The sequence below is a fragment of the Cetorhinus maximus genome, chromosome 14 (assembly GCF_964194155.1).
Source record: "Cetorhinus maximus chromosome 14, sCetMax3.hap1.1, whole genome shotgun sequence".
Lineage (NCBI taxonomy): Eukaryota > Metazoa > Chordata > Chondrichthyes > Lamniformes > Cetorhinidae > Cetorhinus > Cetorhinus maximus.
This window is the reverse complement of record NC_135892.1, coordinates 104205212-104226454: the sequence shown is the minus strand read 5'-3', so window position 1 is coordinate 104226454 and position 21243 is coordinate 104205212. Positions and strand designations below refer to the sequence as shown.

The window sequence follows — 21243 nt, the reverse complement described above, 5'->3', positions numbered from 1 at the left end:
GGGGATGAGAGACTTTTGATTTCGAGCACAGATTGGGGAAGCTGGGGCTGTTTTCCTTGGAGAAGAGAAGGTGCAGAGGAGATTTGGTAGAGGTGTTCAAAATCATGAGAGGTCTGCACAGGGTAGATATGGAGAAACTGCCCCCATTGGCGGAGGGGCAAGAACCAGAGGACACATATTTAAGATGAATAACAGAAGTACCAGGGGCGACATGAGGAGAAGCCTGTTTTACGCAGCAGGTGGTTAGGGTCTGGAATGCACTGCCTAAGAGCATGATGGAAGCAGATTCAGCTGTGGCTTTCAAAAGGGAATTAGATAAGCACCCGAAGAGAAAAAGTTTGCAGGGCTACAGGGGAAAGGCAGGAAGTGGAATTAGGCAAGTTACTCTTCCATAGAGCCAACACGGACACAACAGACGAATGGCCTCCTTCTGTACTGTAACCATTCTATGATAACTTGGATCTTTGATTTGCTTTCATCAGAGTACATGCAATACCATCTCCTCTGCAATCTTTTGCCTACGGCCCAACTCACTTAGCAACACACCCGCCTCTGAGTCAAAGGTTGCCGGAGTTCCAGCTCCTCTCTAGCTGATATTTGAGTCCAATACCATAGGCAGCCATGGGTCAACTCTCGGCTCTAAGTCACAAGGTTCTGGATTCAAGTCCCACTTCAGGGCTTGAGTACAAAAATCAAAGCCCACACTCCAGTGTAGTACTGAGGGAGTGCTGCACTGTCAGAGGTGCTGTCATTTCGATTAGACACTAAACTGAGGCCCCTTCTGCCTGCTCTGGTGGATGTAAAAGACCCCAGTGACACTATTTTGAAGAAGCGTAGTAGGGGAGTTATCTCCAGTGCCCTGGCCAATATTTATCCCTCAATCAACATCACAAAGCCCAGATTATCTGGTCATTATCACATTGCTTGTTTGTGGGAGCTTGCTGTGCGAAAATTGGCTGCTGTGTTTCCCACATTACAATAGCGACTACACTTCAAAAAGTATTTCAGTGGCTGTAAAGTGTTGTGAGACAGCCGGTGGTTGTGAAAAGCGCTATATAAATGCAAGTCTTTCTTTCTACTCTTTCTATGGGTCCTGCATCATCAGTGGTACCAGCTTGCTGCCATGACCATAAAACAAGTCCTCATTTTCCCGTTCAGGTGAATGAAAAGAAAATTTCATGACTGACGTTCTCCTGGCCAACATTCCTCCCTCAGCCGGCCTTACAAAAAAAATCAAAACGGATTAACTGATCAACTGACCGTTGTTGGCTGTGGTGTCTTGATTAAAAAAATTCACCCACATTTACCAACACGACAACAGCAGATTCTCTACAAAAACTTCACCGCTTTCGTGAACTGCTCTGGGGTGTCCTAAGGGTTTGGTAAGGAGATGTACACCACAACTTCTTTTTCAAACTCACTACCGCCTAATTAATCAGCATTAAAATTAATCTGACCATACCACAGAACAATTCAGCTGTCTAAATAGGATAAAAATATCCTTGGAAAGGATTAGGAACAGCCTTGAGACAGGCTGTAGAGAAACTGCTTTTATACTGATAGATGGTCCAATCGCTCATAAGGATAAGCATGATTCTGAACACAGGGTTAGCGAGCTGGATTTAACAGCGTCATCGCCAAGTGGAGGCTCCTGTGCAACGACTGCTTGCAGCCCAACCTACTACAATACAATGTAAAAGGAGCTCAACCAGAGTTATCACCTGTCAAAATTTCACTCTGACAAGGTAGACAGACTAACCTGCGTCAGCGGCCACTCCAGGTAAAAGAACGTATTTGGCACTTGTAGTCACCATGGCTTTAGACAGGGGGTGGGGGAGGGCAATTACACCTTGCTTCATTTGGGGTAGTGTCAATCCAAACAAACTGTGGCAAACCCTACACCATATGTACTTAAAGCTCCAAAAGACATCTAATAAAGAATCACTTGGTAGGACAGAATTTGCATGATTGCTGAAAAGAGAGCAAAGCTACCATTTTAGGCTCACAGCTTTGGCAATTCTGGTCAAAACTTAGCATTGATAAGAAATTGGTTGGAGGATAGAAAACAACCCTTGCTGGCTAGAGGAAAAATTCCAGATATTTTGGGGGTGGGGTGAAGGGCTGAGTGGGGTCCCCCAGCACCGTTTCTGACTTACAGCTCAGAAACCCAGGCAAGTTGGGCAAATTTGCAGATGCCACAACATTTCGTATTGCAGCAAGTTGGGTGGGGCAGGCGGGGGGGATGAAGAGATGAACAAACGAGTTAACTGAATATGTGAGTTGGCCAAACAATGGTCAATGATATTTAATGCAGACAAGTGTTAACAGCACAGCGGGCTGGGATTGTCCAGCCCTGCCCGTCGCTGGGATTGTCCAGTCCTGCCCAAAGTCAATGGGCCTTGGGCTGGGCCGTCGAATCTCCTGCGGCGGGTCCCAACATGATGGGGCTGGAAAATCCCAGCCTGTCTATAGGAAGGAAAATGGGCCACTCGTGTATTCCAGAAATGGCGCCGAATTATTTGAGGATGAAGCTGAAAGAGGCTTTGGAGTCTTAGTAGATACAGGACCTCACATGTTCAAACAATGGGGAGCAGCAGCCAAGAAAGCCCAATGGATAGGTGAACTACATAGCCAAAGGGTCCATGCCAGAGGGAAGCCCTGATCATACTGTACTGCGCTCTGTACAGAGCATACCTGGAATACTGCCTCCTGTTTTGGACTCCAACAAGCAAAGAAATCATTCGATGAGAACAGAGAGAAGCACACAAGGCCAGAGTCACCAGGAAAGCCTGGAGAGATGGCAGCCTGGAATGAAGACACCTGAGAGGCGATCTTCTTGAGATGAAGTAAAAGGTAAATCATCACTAGCCACAGCTCCAGGCTACAGAATGCATGTAAAAGGGGGAACAGGGTGTCCAATAGTTCTAAAATGCTCTTCAGGTGCAGGGTGCAGGTAAATCTCGCCCACCTTGTCACTGGCCGTCGATTTGTAACCTTGGCAAACAATGAATACGAAGAAAAGGAGTGGGGGGTGGTGAAGGTGGAACACGCAACTGTTAACCTAACCATCAAAATCTTTGAAACTAAAATTAGTTGGATTGATTTAAGGTTAATAATATGCTTCGCAATAATTTACTAACCTTGATTTGAAATGTAAAGTCTGTCTTCTCCCTTCTGAACACCAAACACACACAAAAAAAGCATTGGAGTGGAGTTGGGAATTTCTGCCATATCCCAGGCACTTGTTGTAAAATGGGGATTCAGCAGTCTTGCAAAATGGCCTCAGCCTACGGCCTTGCCTATCATTACAACCGATTCTTTCATCATTGCCCAGGGACATCGTGGTCCTGGAGCAACTGACATGAGGGGTTAAAAGGAATTGATGGGGTAATAAAGGACTGGGATTCTCAAGACCTTCAGTTAACCCCGTCCCACCCAGAACAGTCATCAATTTCCATTATTTACAACGGGACTTCAGAGCGTTGCTGACCATTTTTAGTGTGAAAGGTGCAATTATAATCAGCACAGCCCAAGCGGGTTTTTCACCTTAAGACCGAGGCACCCCTGAGCCCAATGCTAGGTTTCAGAAATCCCTAAAATCCAATTGCTTTTTCAACTTCCAGTACATATACTGGATTGGGCGGGACATGGAAGGACCAGGCGATAGTAAAGACATTAGGTTCTGTGTTTCCCCCTTTGAGCTAGCCTCAGTTTAAAAGAATATAGTTGACATGAATAAACAGCGAGCTGCATATCCCCGAAGTTCCTCCCTTTCTTTTGGCTTCTCATCGGACAGGTGCAGTCAATAACATTAAGAATGCTCCTGAAGCAACTCTAATGTGATTTGAACTGAAGGGAATAAAGTGGGTTTGGGGGGGAATAACAATTATAGGCCCAGTTCAAATGTTTTCAGATCACGTGACCTTTTACGTCGCTCACGCCGAGATGTGGCTTAAAAACAGATGGACGAGCGAATCAGGAGCAGGAATTGGCCATTGGACCCCTTGAGCCTGCTTCACCAGTCAATAAGATCATGGCTGATCTGATTGTGCTGTCAACTCCACCTTCCTTCTTCCCCCCCCACCCCCCCCTCCCCCATACCATTTGACTCCCTTGTAAATCAAGAATCTATCTAAGTCAGCCTTAAAAATATTCAATGACCCAACCTCCACCACTCTCTGGGGAAGAGAATTGAACAGGCTCACGAACCTCAGAGAAAACATTTCTCCTCATCTCTGTGTTAAATGGGAGACCCCTTATTTTTAGACTCTGTTCCCCGGTTCTAGTCTCTCCCACAAGGGGAAAGATCCTTTCAGCATCCACCCTGTCAAGTCCCCTCAGGATCTTATATGTTTCAATAAGATCACCTCTCATTCTTCTAAACTCCAATGGATACTGACCCTTAGCTTATCCAACCTTTCCTCGTAAGATAAACCCTTCATTCCAGGAATCAGTTGAGGGAACCTTCTCTGCATTGCTTCTAATGCAAATATGTCCTTTCTTAAATATGGAGACCAAAACTGTACACAGTACTCTAGTTGCAGTCGCACCAATACCCAAGACAACTGGAGCAAAACCTCCCTGCTTTTATATTCCATTTCCCTTGCAATAAAGAACAACATTCCATTTGCCTTCCTAATCACTTGCTGTACCTGCACACTAACTTTTTGTGATTCATGTACCAGGACACCCAGATCCCTCTGCATCATTGAGTTCTGCAATCTCTCCCCATTTAAATAGTATGCTGCATTTTTATTCTTCCTGCCAAGGTGAACAAGTTCACCTTTTCCCACATTATACTCCATCTGACAAATCTGTGCCCACTCACTTAACCTATCCATATCCCTTTACAGACTTCTAATGTCCTCTTCACAACTCACTCTCCTATCTACCTTTGTGTCATCAGCAACCATACAATCGGTCCCATCATCCAAGTCATTAATATAGACTATAAATAGCTGAGGCCCCAGCACTGATCCCTGTGGCAATCCACTCGTTACATCTTGCCAACCCGAAAATGACCCATTTATGCCTACTCTCTGCTTCTTCTTAGCTAACCAATCCTCTATCCATGCTAATATCTTACCCCGTACACCATGAGCTCTTATTTTATGTAGTTAGCTTTGATGTGGCACCTTGTCAAATGCCTTCTGGAAATCTGCGTACAGCACATCCACAAGTTCCCCTTTATCCACATTGCTTGTTACTTCCTCAAAGAACTCTAATAAATTAGTTAAACACAATTTCCTTTTCACAAAGCATGTTGACTCTGCCTGATTGCATTGAGATTTTCTAAGTGCCTCACTATAACCTCCTTCATAATATATTCCAACATTTCACCTATGGCAGATGTTAAGCCAACTGGCCAATAGTTTCCTGCTTTCTGATCCTTCCTATCTTTAATAGGAGGAGTTACATTTGCTATTTTCCAACCTGATGAGTCCTATCCAGAATTGGGGAATTTTGGAAAATTAAAACCAATGCATCAGCTATCTCAGCAACTACTTCTTTTAAGATCCTAGGATGAAGCCCATCAGGACCTGAGAACTTGTCAGCTTTTAGTTCTAATAATTTTCTCAGTACTCTTTCCCTGGTGATTGCAATTGTTTTAAGTTCACAATTATTTCTGGAATGTTATTTGTATCCTTATAGTAAAGACAGACACAAAATATCTGTTTAATTCATCCGGCGTTTCCTTATTTCCCATTATTAATTCGCCAGACTCACACTGTAGAGGACCAACGTTCACTCTATTTACTCTTTTCCTTTTTAAATACCTGGAGAAAGTCTTAGTATCTGTTTTTTATATTTCTAGCTAGCTTTCTCTTGTACTCTAATTTCTCCCTCCTTGTTTTTTTAGTCATTCTTTGCTTTTTTCTCTATTCTGTTCAATCTTCTCACCTGCCACTAATCTTTGTCGGATTGTATGCTTTTTTCTTTCAATCTGATACTATCTTTAACTTCCATAGTTAGCCATGGATGGTCCATCCTTCTCCTAGAGTCCTTCTTTCTTACCAGAGTGTATATTTGCTGAGTGTTATGAAATATCTCCTTAAATATCTGCCACTGCATCTCTGACTTACCTCTTAACTTAATTTGCCAGTTCTCTTTAGCCAGCCCTGTCTTCATACCCTCGTAATTACCCTTATTTAATTTCAAAACACTAGTCTTAGACTCACTCTTCTCTCCCACGAACTGAATGTGAAATTCAATCATGTTATGGTGACTGCTACCTAGTGGCTCCTTTACCATGAGGTCATTAATTAATCCTGTCTCATTGCACATTACCAGGTCTAGAATAGCCTACTCTCTGGTTGACTCTAGTATGTGGTACTCTAAGAAACTGTCCTGAAAACACTATGAACTCATCTTCCAAGCTGCCATTGCCAATCTGATTTACATAATCTAAATGTAGATTAAAATCACCCATGCTTATCACTGTACCTTTCTCACAAGCCCCTATTATTTCCCCCTGTAACCACACTGTAGGACGGAGTATACTGTCAACGGGCCTATAAATTACTGCCACAAGTGACTTCTTACCTTTACTATTTCTTATCCCCACCTAAGCGACATCTTAGCAAAGAAATACCAAATAATTCAGGACAGAGAAGCTTCTCGGTTCCATGCCTGGACTGTTGAGTGAGCCACCGTCATTGGGAATTGATAACACTCCAACTGGGCTGACAGGTCAAAAGTGAACGTCTTTGTCTGCCCGCTCCATGTGATGACAGATGGACTGGGAATTATGGAGGCGTGCATTCATTTATCACTCCCCCATCTAGGGTGTCTGAGCTCCATGTTGGCCATGTAGAATGTACACGTACATGTCCAATCCACCTGGTGCACGCCCTTCCCCACCACCAGCTGTACTCCACTCATTACATCTTGCCAACCCGAAAATGACCCATTTATGCCTACTCTCTGTACAATGGGGCTCAGGAACATAGGAAGTAGGAGGAGCAGGCCATTTGGCCCCTCGAGGCTGCTCTGTCATTCGGTTAGATCATGGTTGATCTTCTACCTCAATGCCATCTTCCCGCACTGTCCCCATATCACTTGATGTCTTTAGTATCTAGAGAGCTATCAATCTCTGCTTTCAATATACTCAATGACTGAGCCTCCACAGCCCTCTGGAGTAGAGAATTCCAAAGATTCACCATCCTCTGAGTGAAGAAATTCTTCCTCATCCCAGCCTGCCTCTTGTTCTGAGACCACGTTCCCTGGTTTTGGACTCCCCAGTCAGGGAAACGTATTTCCTGCATCTACCTTGTCAAGCCCTGTAAGAGTTGTGTATGTTTCAATGAGATCCTCTCTCATTCTTCTAAACTCTAGAGAATACTCTAGAATGACTATATTGCAGAAGGTGCTTGAATGGGATGTCCTGGAGTCACAAAAGGTGCTATATAAATGCAATGCTTTATTATCAGAAAACAGATCCCGTCCCCCCCAATCATCATGAGGTCGTTGCCAAGGTGTGCCCTGTTCAATATTAATCCAATTGATTATTAAACCAAGCACCCGACACAGACAATGGTGAAACACCTTCCTGAATTCCGCACACTGACAACAAAATCCTAAATCCTGAATCAGGCCTCCAAAAAAGCAGCTGAGTCTCACAGTCCCTTGTAGTTGGTGGATATTATTGACCCCGGGTTAAACTCCACTAAATCAGTGTCAGTCCAAGAATGCTGAGCTGAACTCCTTCACTCAACAACATTTTTCACTGTGATGTTCCAAAGGCGAGGGCTTCAGTGGCTTTTTCTTATTAATGCAACGCAACAGTTTATCATTTTGACATTAAAGCAGTAATGCAAGCCACGTTCTTCATTTTTCCCAAAAGAACTATTGCATAAACCTGTCACGTTGCCCTTAACAGTGCATTACTGCACACTATCTCTCTCACTCTCCCCCCCCCACCCCCCAACCCCACTCCCCCCACCCCCGGAACCCTCTTCAGTCACTGGGAAACAGGAAACAAGCGCGTTATTGCAGTTGGGTCACCCCCCCCCCCCCCCACCCCCCCACCCATCCCCCCATTTTTAAACGGTTAGGATATAGTTCTACAATTTCAGAGTCGGAGAATAACATGGAATAGGAGGAGCCATTGGGCCCATCGTGCCTGTGTTGGGCTTGCTCAGCCCCCATCGCTGGAGTGTCAACGCACACAGGGGTGCGGCTGAAAATCAGGCCGTGGGCTTCAGGAGTGAGGCGGTGGGCCGGGCAGTCACACTGCACTGGTTTCTAGCCACACAAACGCCGGTGGTCCCAGAGGAGGTGTAATGGCAGCTGTGCAATCCCAGCCTATTTAGCATTTACACTCCAAATGCCCTGGGGTCCGAGTGAGCAGCAAATGAGCACCCCCCCATCCACATTAACAAACGCGTCTGTCGACTGGGTGACTACATCAAGCTGCAACTGCAACCTGGACCAGGGCCGCCTCGTCCTTTCTCGCTGGGGCTGTCAGCTCAAAGGGCATCGAGCGTTGGTCAAGCCTGACCTTGTGGGACAAAGATCGCCATGGAAACCGCGCGAGGGATGGGATTTTAGCTCCAAACGACCAGAAATAGGGCCTTGCTGCTAAATCCAGTAGCTGCAGGTGAGGTTCGGGCGGGATTTCGAGCTTCGCAGTTCTCATTTTTAACAGGTGCCCATTGATTCAATGACAGCGGGATGGTTGCCAGGGACTTCCAAAGGCAGCCCTGTGCAGGACAGCGGGAACTTCCCCAGGGTTGTTTAGGAATCACAGCCCCCCAAAGGCGGTCAAGAGCGTGGAGGACTGCAGTCCCCGCAGGTCGGGAGCCTGGGTGAATCAATATCCGAGAAAGGTCAGACTTGATAACCGAATCTTGAATAGGAGTGCCATGAGGTGATGGTTTGTTTTCCTTCAATCTGAGCCACAGCACTTCACTGCTGCAGTCTGTTAACGTATGTGGAAATATGTACAGCCAAGGTCTATAATTGTTAACTGGCTTCTTGACAACTACCTGAAGGGTAGTACTTGAACTATTCAATGTTAACATAATACTTAAAAGAGTGTTAACATAATACTTAAAAGAGAAAGATTTTGCAGGACCATGGAGAAAGGCTGGGGAGTGGGACTAATTGGATAGTTCCTTCCAGGAGCTAGCAGTAGCACAATGGGCCAACTGGCCTCTTTCTGTGCTGTTTCATTCTATGATTCTATTCCTTGGGCGCACAGACTCAAACACATAATTGTTTCCTTTCACAAGAGGAAATTTAAGTTGCTTAGGTCCCGATTGGGTCTGAAACCTCAGACAGTGTCGAAATATCTGATGTTGACCGTGCTCTGAGCAAGGCTCAAAGAGCTGTGGGAATCTCTTCAATGGCCTGTGAATGAAATAAAACTAATTCACTTTAGAAGCCAAACCAGCCTCATACCAGGATTGCTAGCTCAAATTTTATTGAAGTAGACAACCCCTTCTTTAAACTGAAAGTTACCGCTCCAGGAATGTCTCTCTAAGCCCTGTCCAAAAGAAAGAGGTCCCATGAGTTCAAACCTGCTTCCCTGCCATATGCTAGTTATCAGCTTGGTGTCATTTCCAGGAATCTAAATATTCATTTTTTTTTGCCATCCGCTCCATACTCTTCTTGCAAATTCATGCTTTTCCCCCCCTGCATTTTGTGGTGTTGCAGAAAGAGTGAGTGGTCGGTCATGTTTTTTTGACTGTCACTGAATGCGCTTCAAATGGCTTTGAAGAAACAATAGCGCTTTTTGGAAAGCTCCACTTTCATTTGCTTCCTCAACCACGTCTTTCCCTATGCGGAGAGCCCTGCAGTGTTCAAGCCCACTGGGACCCCGGATGTGCAAAACAGGATAATGGGAACAGTTCAAACGCAATAACACTAGCTTCTGTTCTCCAATATGTTGTGCGCCGCGACGGTGTGCATCTTCACCCTCGCCTTTGAATCAGAGGGTTGTGGGTTCATGTCCCACTCCTGGAAACCAAGAACTGTGATTGTACTCGAAAGAGTTGCAATCTGTGACTGTTGATAACTCAAAAGAGTTTCCTCTAAAGCAGCTGAATCCCCTCATCAGTGCATCTGACACCTGACTACGGACATTTGGAGAATCCTCAGGATAGTTTAAAATATCAACCTTACTGAAAGCTTCCTTTTGTGTTAGCCGGGTTTAAGTTGATGGCCCTCTCACCTCTGAGTCAGACAGCTGTGGGTTCAAGTCTCGCTACAAAGACTTGAGCACAAAATATAGATTCACACCACAATGTCACAGCGATGGAGTGACTGTCGGAGATGCTGTCTTTCAATCTGAGACATTCAACTCAAGCCCCAACTGCCCTCTCAGGTGGGCATAAAAGATCCCATGGCACTATTCGAAGAAGAGCAAGGGGGTTCTCCCCAGTGCCCGGATCAATATTTATCCCATAAGCAACATCACTAAACACACAACCATTCGAAAATATGAATTAGGAGGAGGAGGCCCCTTGAGCCTGCTTTGCCATTCAATAAGGTCATGGCTTATCTCTGTGCCCTCAACTCCACATTCCTGCCTACTCCCGATAACCTTAGATTCTTGACTAACAAGGGAGTCAATCCACCTCTGCCTTAAAAACATTCATTGACCCTGCCTCCACCGCTCTCCAGGGAAGAGAGTTCCAAAGATTCACAAGCCTCGGAGAAAAAAAATTCTTCTTATCCCCGTCTTAAATGGGAGGTCCCTTATTTTAAAACTGCTAGTTTTCGTCTCTCAAACAGATGGTCTGACCGTTCTGACATTGCTGCTTGTGGGAGCTTGCTGTGCAACCAATTGGCTGCCACATTTCCTACCTGACCACAGTGACTACACTTCAAAAGTGCTTCGTCGGCTATGCAGTGATTTGGGACATCCTGTGGTTGTGAAAGGTGCTACAGAAATGCAAGTCTGATTTAAAAAAAAAACACAAGACTTTCAGCCCTAAGTTTTCTGTACACATTTTACACCATTTGTGAAATTGGTCCAGTTTTTGCTGCTCGTGATGGAACCTTCTTCACTAGGAGGAAGAACAAAAACTAATTTTAGCAGGATCGTTTCCGGGCGCATGCTGAGGGACTGGGATTCAATGGATGTTGTTAGACATCCTCGATTCATCTCAGCGTGACCGTACTTAATAAGTTGAAGGTCTGAATTAACTTGCAGACGCGTTCCTCTCCTGTGTCAAGTAAGCTGGATCCGCTCTGCATATAAATGTACACACACTGAAAAAAAAAAAAATTAACCATTAACCGGGTGTCACCGGAAAGGCTCTGATAAAAGCTGAAAATACCTTCGCTACTATTAGTTGAATTAAATATTGTGACGATTGCTAGTTCATTAGCTACAGCTGCATCTCAGGACCAAATTATGCAGGGCAAGAAAACACATGAACATGGAAATAATTCGGTGGCACGTGTAATGACACTAAATATCTGTTTCAGTGATTAATTAGACCCCTGAAAACGGTAAGAGTTTCTACTATTTAAAATTCATTACAGTGGCTATCATTAATTCCCTCTCATCAATGAAAACTGTGATTAGCACACCATGCACCTTTCCAACATATACTCGAGGAGGATATTTCAGCACTAAATTGGATATCGGGTGAGTGTTTTTTTTTGTGCCCTCTCCAAATGATAAGTCTCGCTCTGCGTGGAGACATAATCAATCCACTTCAGCGAGGGTGAAATGTCATGTTGTAATTGGCCTGTTTTGATTGCGCCGACTTAATCTGCTGTTTGGAATAGCTAATGAGCTTCGAAGCCTCTGCCCGCACCGGGTGCCTTATGAGGCGGTGTTATAACACACCACGCTTCATCCCGACACTCTCCACAGGCTCTTCCCGCAAAACCATCCACATAAAGCGATAACTCGACCTGACACCAACCCCCCCACCACTCCAACTCCACTCCACCTCCACCCTCCCCCCATCCAGCACCCAACCCCCAACAAGTCACAGCTGACAAATGCACACTGCATTTATGCATAGCATTTATAAATGAAGTAAGTGGCATTCTCATTATTTCTCTTTCATGATCTTTCAGGAGTCGCAGGGAGCCATTGAAGCGGGTGTCAAGAGCTAAGTGCCTGCGCTTTTAACAAACCAACAGAATTGGAAGGCGATGGAACAGAAAGGTGATAATCTGACCCGGTTACTTCCCAGAAGCATCGTTGGAATAATCTGACATTGGTTAAAGCACCGGAGGGCTTTCCTTTTAAAAAACGAGTCTTGATGCTGGGATTTTTAAAAATTCATTCACGGGACGTGGGCGTCACTGGCCGGGCCCAGCGTTTATTGCCCATCCCTAATTGCCCTTTGAGAAGGTGGTGTTGAGCTGCCTTCTTGAACCGCTGCAGTCTTCTCTTCCCAAGAACATACTTTGTTCAGAAAATTTGTAAAAGTACATTACACGGTTAGGTAAAGTGCAAACCAGGTCGGTTTTTTTTCCATACGCTATGTGGCACTTTGAGTGTGCCTCAGTGTGCTACAGTTACAGGTGATATATACAATATTCATTCCATATCAAACAGACAACTCGAGGCAAAAACAGAATTACCTGGAAAAACTCAGCAGGTCTGGCAGCATCGGCGGAGAAGAAAAGAGTCGACGTTTCGAGTCCTCATGACCCTTCAGCAGAACTGAGTAAAGTTAGGAGAGGGGTGAAATATAAGCTGGTTTAAGGGTGGGGGGAGAGAAGTTGGGTGGGGGGGTAGTGGTTGTAGGGACAAGTAAGCAGTGATAGGAGCAGATAATCAAAAGATGTCACAGACAAAAGGAACAAAGAGGTGTTGAAGGTGGTGATATTATCTAAGAGAATGTGCTAATTAAGAATGGATGGCAGGACACTCAAGGTACAGCTCTAGTGGGGGTGGGGTGGAAAGACTAACAGGGCATTACAGTTATAGATTTAAAAATAATGGAAATAGGTGGGAGAATAAAAATCTATATAAATTGTTGGAAAAAACAAAAGGGAGGGGGAAGAAACAGAAAGGGGGTGGGGGATGGAGGAGGAAGTTCAAGATCTAAAGTTGTTGAATTCAATATTCAGCCCGGAAGGCTGTAAAGTGCCTAGTCGGAAGATGAGGTGCTGTTCCTCCAGTTTGCGTTGGGCTTCACTGGAACAATGCAGCAAGCCAAGGACAGACATGTGGGCAAGAGAGCAGGGTGGAGTGTTAAAATGGCAAAGCGACAGGGAGGTTTGGGTCTTTCTTGCCGACAGACCGCAGGTGTTCTGCAAAGCGGTCGCCCAGTTTACGTTTGGTCTCTCCAATGTAGAGGAGAGTTTTTTGTTTTTACAGCTCGAGGAGTTTTATAGTTTCGAACTCCTCGTGATACTTTGGCGGGAGGGCCTCAGGCTAGGGCCTTTCCCGGTTGAGTTTTTGCAGCGGCTGCCCCAAGCTTCAGTGCGTCCCTCAGCACACAGTCCTGGACCTTGGAAAGTGCCAGGATGCAGCACTCAAGTCGTTTTGCACTGGAAGACCAGCAAGTTGCAGTCAGACCAAAGAGCATCTTTTGCTGAGCTGATGGTCCTCCATCTGCAGTTGATGCTTGTCTCATTGTGCCTTCCTGGGAACAGCCCATAGAGCACAGAATCCTGCGTCACGGAGCTGCTCAGGATGAACCTCGACAAAAACCACTGCTTGCAGTCTGTGTGCTGAAGCTCATCATAGATTTGATATAACCCAGTGCTTGCTAGGCTATTTCAGAGGGTAGTTAGGAGTTAACCACATTGATGTAGGTCTGAAGTTGTGCATACGTTGAGAAAGGATGGCAGATATCCTTCTCTAAAGGACTCTAGTGAACCAGATAGGTTTTCATGTCAAGCTGATAGTTTCATGGATACCATAACCGACACTCACTTTTTTTTATTCCAGGTTTATTCATTAACTGAATTTCAATTCCCCAGTAACCGAGGTGGGATTTGAACTCATGTCTCTGGATCATTAGTCTGGGTCTCTGGATTACCAGTCCAGTAGCATGCCTTACCCCTAGGCACTCTTCAATTTGTACACCACATGTCCCATCATTGTATAATGCACATCCCAGGTCATCCCACACTTGGCTTGCATAAGGCACACGCAGTTGAGTGACATTTAAATGAGAATTAAGTGCAGGTGCTGGCTATTGCTCTGAAAGAGAGAGGATGCAGCACGACTACCAATGTGATGTTATACATATGGATGACCCACTAATACACAGGGGGAAGAAATCTGCAACAGTAGACTGGGAGAAAATTCTATCTCACTTTTCCTGCTGTGCTCTTGGTTGTTGAACACGTACAATTGTACGTATATATTTTTTTAATCAACCTGCCTTTTAATGAAGACAATTTTGCCGCAAATTTGTCGCAACTTCTCATGGGCCATTTGCCAAAGGTTGGAACAGGAATCAGTTTACAATGGGCAACCAGTTGTGAGCGTTCTGAATGGGAATCTCATGCACAAGAGCAACATGGATGATAACGTTCATTTAGGCGTCTCACAGCTGTAAAGGGGAGGGGAGGGTGGAAAGGCGAGGCTGAGATAGGGACTGAATTCCAAAACCCTTTCCACTTTGTATTATTTGCTAACTTGTCACTGAGACTTTTTATTAAGATGGAGAATAGCTTTAAATTCTGATGACGACCTTTCCCCCACTCCCCCCACCCCCCTCCACTCCCGACAGGTGAGTTCAGGCAGTAGTTTAATACTCTTGGCACCGAAAGCCTGGTTAATGAGGAATCACTTTTAAAAGTGTTAATTTAAGCAGCGAAAGACCTTCAGTCATTCAGCCACAATGAGGGTTGTACCCCAGTGGTGGAGAGCAGGAAGCTAAGTGCAGCAGCAAATTTATAGAATCTATTTTATTCATACACTGACATCTCGATATTTGAGCAGCAATTGGAGTAGAAGGAGAAAAAAAGGGAAAGACTTGCAGTTATTTAGCACCTTTCATGAGCTCCAAGACATCTCAAAGCACTTTATAGACAGTGAGGTACTTTTGACGTGCAGTCACTGTTGTAATGTAGCAAACGTGGCAGCCAATTTGTTCACAGCAAGCTCCCACAAACAGCCAGGTGATAGTGACCAGCTGATTATTTTTACTGACATTAGCTAATTTAGGGATAAATATTGGACAGGACATTTGGGAAGAATTCCCCTGCTCCATGACAAAACAATGCCATGAGATCTTTGAGGGACAGACAAAATAATGCATCTCCAACAGTGCGGCACTCCCTCGATACTGCACCGCAGCGTCCGCCTAGATCTTGTGTGTTCAAAATTCTGGGGTGGGTCTTGGACCTGTCTGATCCCCAGATTATCAGAGCCAGGCCCCCCCTGCTTTTAATAATGACAGATTAATAATGACAGGCACAATGACTGTGCTTTGCACCATATGTGGCAATCCTTTTTACTGAGCACTTCTTCCGACTATAACAAGGTTACAGTAACCAATTGTTTACCGATTGCCTGCGTCCCCGTGTGCTGGAGCTCGTCCTGGGTGATCAACTCGCTGACCTTTTCTCTGGTGCCTCTTCCAGTGACTGACCCGGCCGCTCTTCCATGTCTCTGTTACCACTTCTTTTAAAGCTGATCGATCTTTGCCACTCTCAGCACCTGCATGCCTGCCTCATATCCCTTACTGAGCCACACCACTCTTTAGAAATTGCAATTATTGCCAAAGACCTGAAGGTGACCTATGTCAAGTCATAGACTTGATCTCAGGGACTGCAGAGTGGTAAGGTCGTCTTGATGAGTGGTTTAAAAAAAATACGTGGACACATTCTGCGGGATGCAATCAGAGTTCACTGACCAAGAAGGTAGCTTCAAGCTAATTAGCTCCACTAGTGTACAGGCTGGTGGACGAAACCAAAGGACAGATTTGCATTTAGGTAGCGCCTTTCGCAGCCTTGGGACATCCCAAAGTGCGTGATAGGCAATTTTTCAATTGTAGTCACTGTTGTAAACACAAAATAACATCACCACGTGTGACAACCACCACTACTACAGTACCTGTCATCCTCCGACTCACCAAGGGATTGGGCTATCACTCAAGTTACCAAATTCATAACATCAAAACGCAGAGCCTTCCCCTTACCCAAACAGCGGAATCCAAACCCTTTTTACATCAACCGGTTTCAGGATATAACAGTAACCCTTACACTTTCAACCCTCAGTGTGTGCAACAGATGGACTCGTTCACCAATATCATTCCTGGGGAAAATGCAATATTATGATAAACTGTTGGATCCCATATGGAACAGATAAAAGAGCTTGAACAGCACATCTATCATAATATTGCATTTTCCCCAGGAATCTCAATAGACACATAGCAGGGATCCTGTGAAGGGGAGAAGCCCAGAATGCCTATAATTCACCAAACTCGAGGGAATTCTGGGCCTCTCGAACCTCAGTTGCTACTATTGGAGGATCCGACTCACGGGTGGACTTGGGACACAGCCTCACCGCAGAACAAAGTTAAATTTGGAGCGGGAAAACCTCCGTTCAACTCCCTTACCTCATCTCCCCTTCACATATGGTGGGGAGAGGTGTGTGGAGATAAGCATATAGGCCCTATGGTTTTGCTCTAATGCCCCTAGTGTTCCTTTATGCTGCGAGTTGTGCATAGAATGCCTTGCTACAGGGAGTGGCTAAGGTAAAAAGCACAGCACATTACATGGGAAGAACAGATAAACATTTGAGGCAGAGGATAGTACAATCATAGAGAGAGAGAGAATGGGGATTTCTTCATTACTCCAGCAAACAGCCAATATAGATACGATGGGCCAAATTTCTACAGTTATCTATAGAATGTCACCAGGTTGGGAGATTGGGGGAAGGTTGCATGAATATTGTCTACACCTGGGCCAGAATCTTCCGTTCGGAGTGTGGGGTTGGGCCCCGTGCGCCAACGGGTAAAATGACGCGCGGTGACATCGGGCGTGCGTCATTCCGACCTTCAGTTCGGCGGGCGGGCACCAGCCGAACTGTCAAAGCCTGGTTAAGGCCACAAACACATCAATTAAACAATTTGACAGGGCCACCTGTCCGACTTGAAGGTTGGCGGGCGGGGCAGGCGAAGAGCCCAGGCGGCCTTCGCATTTTTCATGGAACCTCATCCACGGGCGGGATGAGGTTTCACGAAGGGTTTATAAATTTAATAAAATTTTTCATGAACATTCATAAACATGTCCCCAGCTCATGTGAGAATGTCACATGAGGGGACATGCCTGAATAATTTTATTTTTTTATTTTTCACATCTTTATGACTTTTCTTAATCTCCCTGAGGCAGCTCCGTGCCTCAGGGGGATTTCTGCGCTCTTTTTGCGCGCATGTGCAAAAGAGCATAGGCTCCGACTCTCCCTCCTCCCCCTGCCCCCCGCCCGCACAGGGAGCGCTGAGCGCTTCCGGGTGCGCGTCACGCTGGGCGGGCCTTAATTTGGCCTGCCCGTGTAAAATGGCGGCGCGCAGCCAATCGGCGGCAGCGCCTGCCCAGCAGGGAGAAAATTCTCCCCCTGGATTTCTGTGGACCATTGAACGAAGTACCACACAGCATTTTCAAAAGGGAAATTGGTAAGGCAACAGCATGCAAGCGCGTTAAAAACTGGAGGCATCTCACACTTAATATCCAGTTATACAGAATTCCACACACGAGCAACAACTTGTATTTATACAGAAACAAAAACAGAAAATGCTGGGAGACCTCAGCAGGTCTGGCAGCATCTGTGGAGAGAGAAACAAGAGTCAACGTTTCGAGTCCGTATGATTCTTCTTCAGAGCTCTGAAGAAGAGTTATACAGACTCGAAACGTTCACTCTTGTTTCTCTCTCCACAGATGCTGCCAGACCTGCTGAGGTCTCCCAGCATTTTCTGTTTTTATCTCAGATTTCCAGCATCTGCGGTATTTTGCTTGTATTTATACAGCACCTTCAACAAAATAAAACATCTCCAAAACGCTTCACAAGGATGTTATAAAACAAGATCTGATTTTGAGTCACATGAGGCAATATTCAGGCAGTCAGGGAGGTAGGTTTTGAGCAGCTTCATAAAGGAGGGAAGAGGGGTTGAGAGGTAAGGCGGTTCAGGGAGGGAATTCCAGAGCTTAGGGGCAGAATTTTATGAGTCGGCGAGTGGGGGGTGGGGTCCACTCGCCGACATGTAAAATGACGCACAGTGATGTCGGCGGGAACTCCCGACGTCACCGCGCCCTATTTAAATATTCAGGAAGGCGGGAGTGCAGCAAAATCAGCTGTGCTCCCGCCGACCTGTCAATGGCCAATTGAGGCCATTGACAGGGTCAGTTAAGTAATTAAAGGACCTGCCCATCCAACCTTGGCGGGCAGGCCAGGAGCCCTGGCGGGAACGAGAAAAAAACATGAAACCTCATCCACGGGCGGGATGAGGTTTCATGTAGGCTTTAAAAATTTTAATAAAGTTGTTATGGAAATTATGAACATGTCCCAACTCATGTGGCATTGTCACATGAGGGGACATGTGAGGGAAATTTTATTTTTCTATTTTGATCTTTTTTTACATATACAGCCGATCTCCCTGAGGCTGCACTTAGCCTCATGGAGATGAGTGCGCTCTTTCATGCGCATGCGCGAAAGAGCACACTCTCAATTTTGGGAATCCCCCCCCCCGCCCACACAGGGAGTGCATAGCACTTCCATGCGGATGTCACGCTAGGTGGGCCTTAATTGATCTGCCCATGTAAAATGGCAGCGCGCCTCCGATCGCGGGCGCTGGTCGGAAGCACGCCCGTACGTGCCCGCCCTTCAACTTCCCCCCCACAACGGGGGGGAAAATTCAGCCCCAGGAGTCAGGCAGCTGAAGGCACAGTCACCAATGAGTGATGGGGTTGCAGAATGGTCCTCCATTATTCATTGCAAACCTGGAGATTAACCAGTGATATTACCGACACTTCATTCAATGGGGAGTACCTGTGGAGGCTGGCACTGACTGAAATTATTTAGGCAAAGGTGAGTTGTGATAGATGCATTAAAATTGTGCTGCGCCAATGTTAGTGCGATTGCATTTGTGTAGCGCCTCTCATGTATTCTCAGGCTATCCCAAAGTGCTTTATAACCAATGAAATGCTTCTAATGTGTAATGTCAAGAGCCAACAGCAGAGGCATTGGTCCAGGCTGTATACCCGTTATAATCAAAGGGTGTTTACTCTTACAACTCATTAGAGAACTCATGGAATATTGTACACATTCTGGTCACTATACCCCAAAAGGGCATGACTGTACTAGAAGGGGTACAGAGGACAGTGTTTAGTAGAGTTAGTCACTGGATTCATTTTGGAAAAGAGATGTATGGAATAACATATATTTCAGAAAGGATATAGATCCAAACCTTTACAATAAGAGAAGTTGATGATGTGAGGTTGCTAATTCTACATTAAATTCTGAAAACAGAACTGGAGATGGAATAATTTCAAAACTGGAAAACAAAAACCAAACCACAGTTAAGAAGAAAAACCTCTCGGCAAACAAAGAATGACTCGTCGATGGAATGAACTGGGTCCAATGCAGTTAATGCATCATCAGTCATTTCCTTCAAGTTACACCTTAACCTCAAGTACAGGGAAATAAGCGAGAAAGATTAAGATGAATGGCTCACTCAACAATGATACCTGGCCTTCCACAAACTCTTTTGAAAAGCCACTTTGTCTCGCTAGCTCTCTCCCTGCGTTCGAAAGCCTCTTAAACATGGATTTGTTTAGCCGCTCTTTCCCCTGCTCTGAATTCCTTTATTTCCTCAATGCCCCTACCAGGGGCAGATGTGGCCATTTTCAAGCGAGAGGCTAAGCAAACACATTTTCCAGACAGACACTGATTGTGCACTGGAGGAGGACATAAGCGTGTTGGACCCAGATGCTATTAATCTGCTGCATCATTTATGTCCCATAAGCCTTCCCCTCATGGTGCCTAATCCAAACATTCTCTCTCATTCACGCCAACACCTCCTGTTTAACCTGCTGAGAAGCTGCTGAAATTCCAGAATAAACACGGAGGCTGAATCGTCTTGTAGGACATTCAGAACAGGGTGAGTGGGGCTATCTTCTGGAGGCAATGCAGAGGGTCCGGCGGGTGGAGAAGAACGTGAACCAGAGTCTGTGGGATCTACACAAACTGACCACTGGGAGGGCAGACCCTCGTCTTTGTGCCTTCCTGAAAACTCACTACCTGGATGAACTACTAGAGTCCCCTACCATGGGCTCTCAGGGCGGAATTAAATGCCCTCGCCTGTGGGGAGTTTGGTGGCGGATGCATTTAATCGGGCAGGAGGGTAGTGGATGGGGACACCTCTGCCTTCCCACCATTGCCCCGATTAAGTCTGTGGCGGGAAGTCACATGGACAGCTTTACCACCTTGCCTCCATTTGAGGCAATTAATGCCCACTTAAGGGCCTCCTTACCGCTGCCATTAACCCAGAGTGGGCAGGAGACTCCCCATGCAAGGAGCCCAAAAAACAACACTATCAAGGTTGCTTGTAGGCTCCTGGTGGTGGGGGTTGAGGGGGGAGCGGTGGAGACCCTCATTCAAAGACACTCGGTGCCTGATTGATTGAGGGACCCAGCAATGGGAAGGGGGCACCGCTGAGAGCCACCGCCCAGCTCTAGCTGCTGAACCCCCTCCTCACCCCTCCCATGTGACCCCCACCTCACAACCTTCCCTCCCGCCATCACTCACCTGTGCCTGCATGCCTCCTCAATCCAAGGCCTCTGGCGGCTATAGTACTGGCAGCAGACACCACCTCCCCAGTGGCACTACTGAGCAATGAGGAGCTGCTGGCCTTTGATTGGCTGGTAGCTCTCAGTGGGAGGGACTTCAGCCCGTCCCACTTCCCCTGTAGCCCTGCAAACTTTTTTCTCTTGAGATTATTATCCAATTCTCTTTGGGAAGCCATAACTGAATCTGCCTCCACCTCGCTCTCAGGCAGTGCATTCCAGATTCTAATCAGTCACTGCGTTCCTACAAGTTGCCTTTTGTTCTTTTGCCATTCACCTTAAATCTATGTCCCCCGGTTCTCAAGCCTTCCGCCAAGCGTCATTTCAATTCAATCCCTCATCAGCGTTTACGCTGTGCGAAAATTGGCTGCCACATTTCCTGCACGCCAACAGCTTCCTAAACAACTTCATAAAAAGTGCCTCTTGAGTTGGTGAGCTGCTAGTTCTTTCTTTCAATCTCTCCTTGCAACCACAGAACCTTCTCCAGCCCTACAACCACCCACCAGCACGCTGTTCCTCGAGCTCTGG

At 46.0% G+C, this 21243-nt stretch overlaps 1 protein-coding gene across 5 annotated transcripts in view; it reads right to left on the bottom strand.

The window, feature by feature from the left end:
- The window catches only part of smyd3 (SET and MYND domain containing 3), a 732860-nt gene that overhangs the window by 295201 nt on the left and 416416 nt on the right, over positions 1-21243 (bottom strand). Inside the window, exon 1 of one of the 5 annotated variants that reach the window (XM_078557400.1) lies at positions 1308-1354. The exons of the other annotated variants lie outside the window; for them this stretch is intronic. The gene's annotated coding sequence lies outside the window, so the exon portion shown is untranslated. Of the gene's footprint in view, positions 1-1307; positions 1355-21243 lie in introns of those variants that run through there. 5 annotated transcript variants of the gene reach the window in all.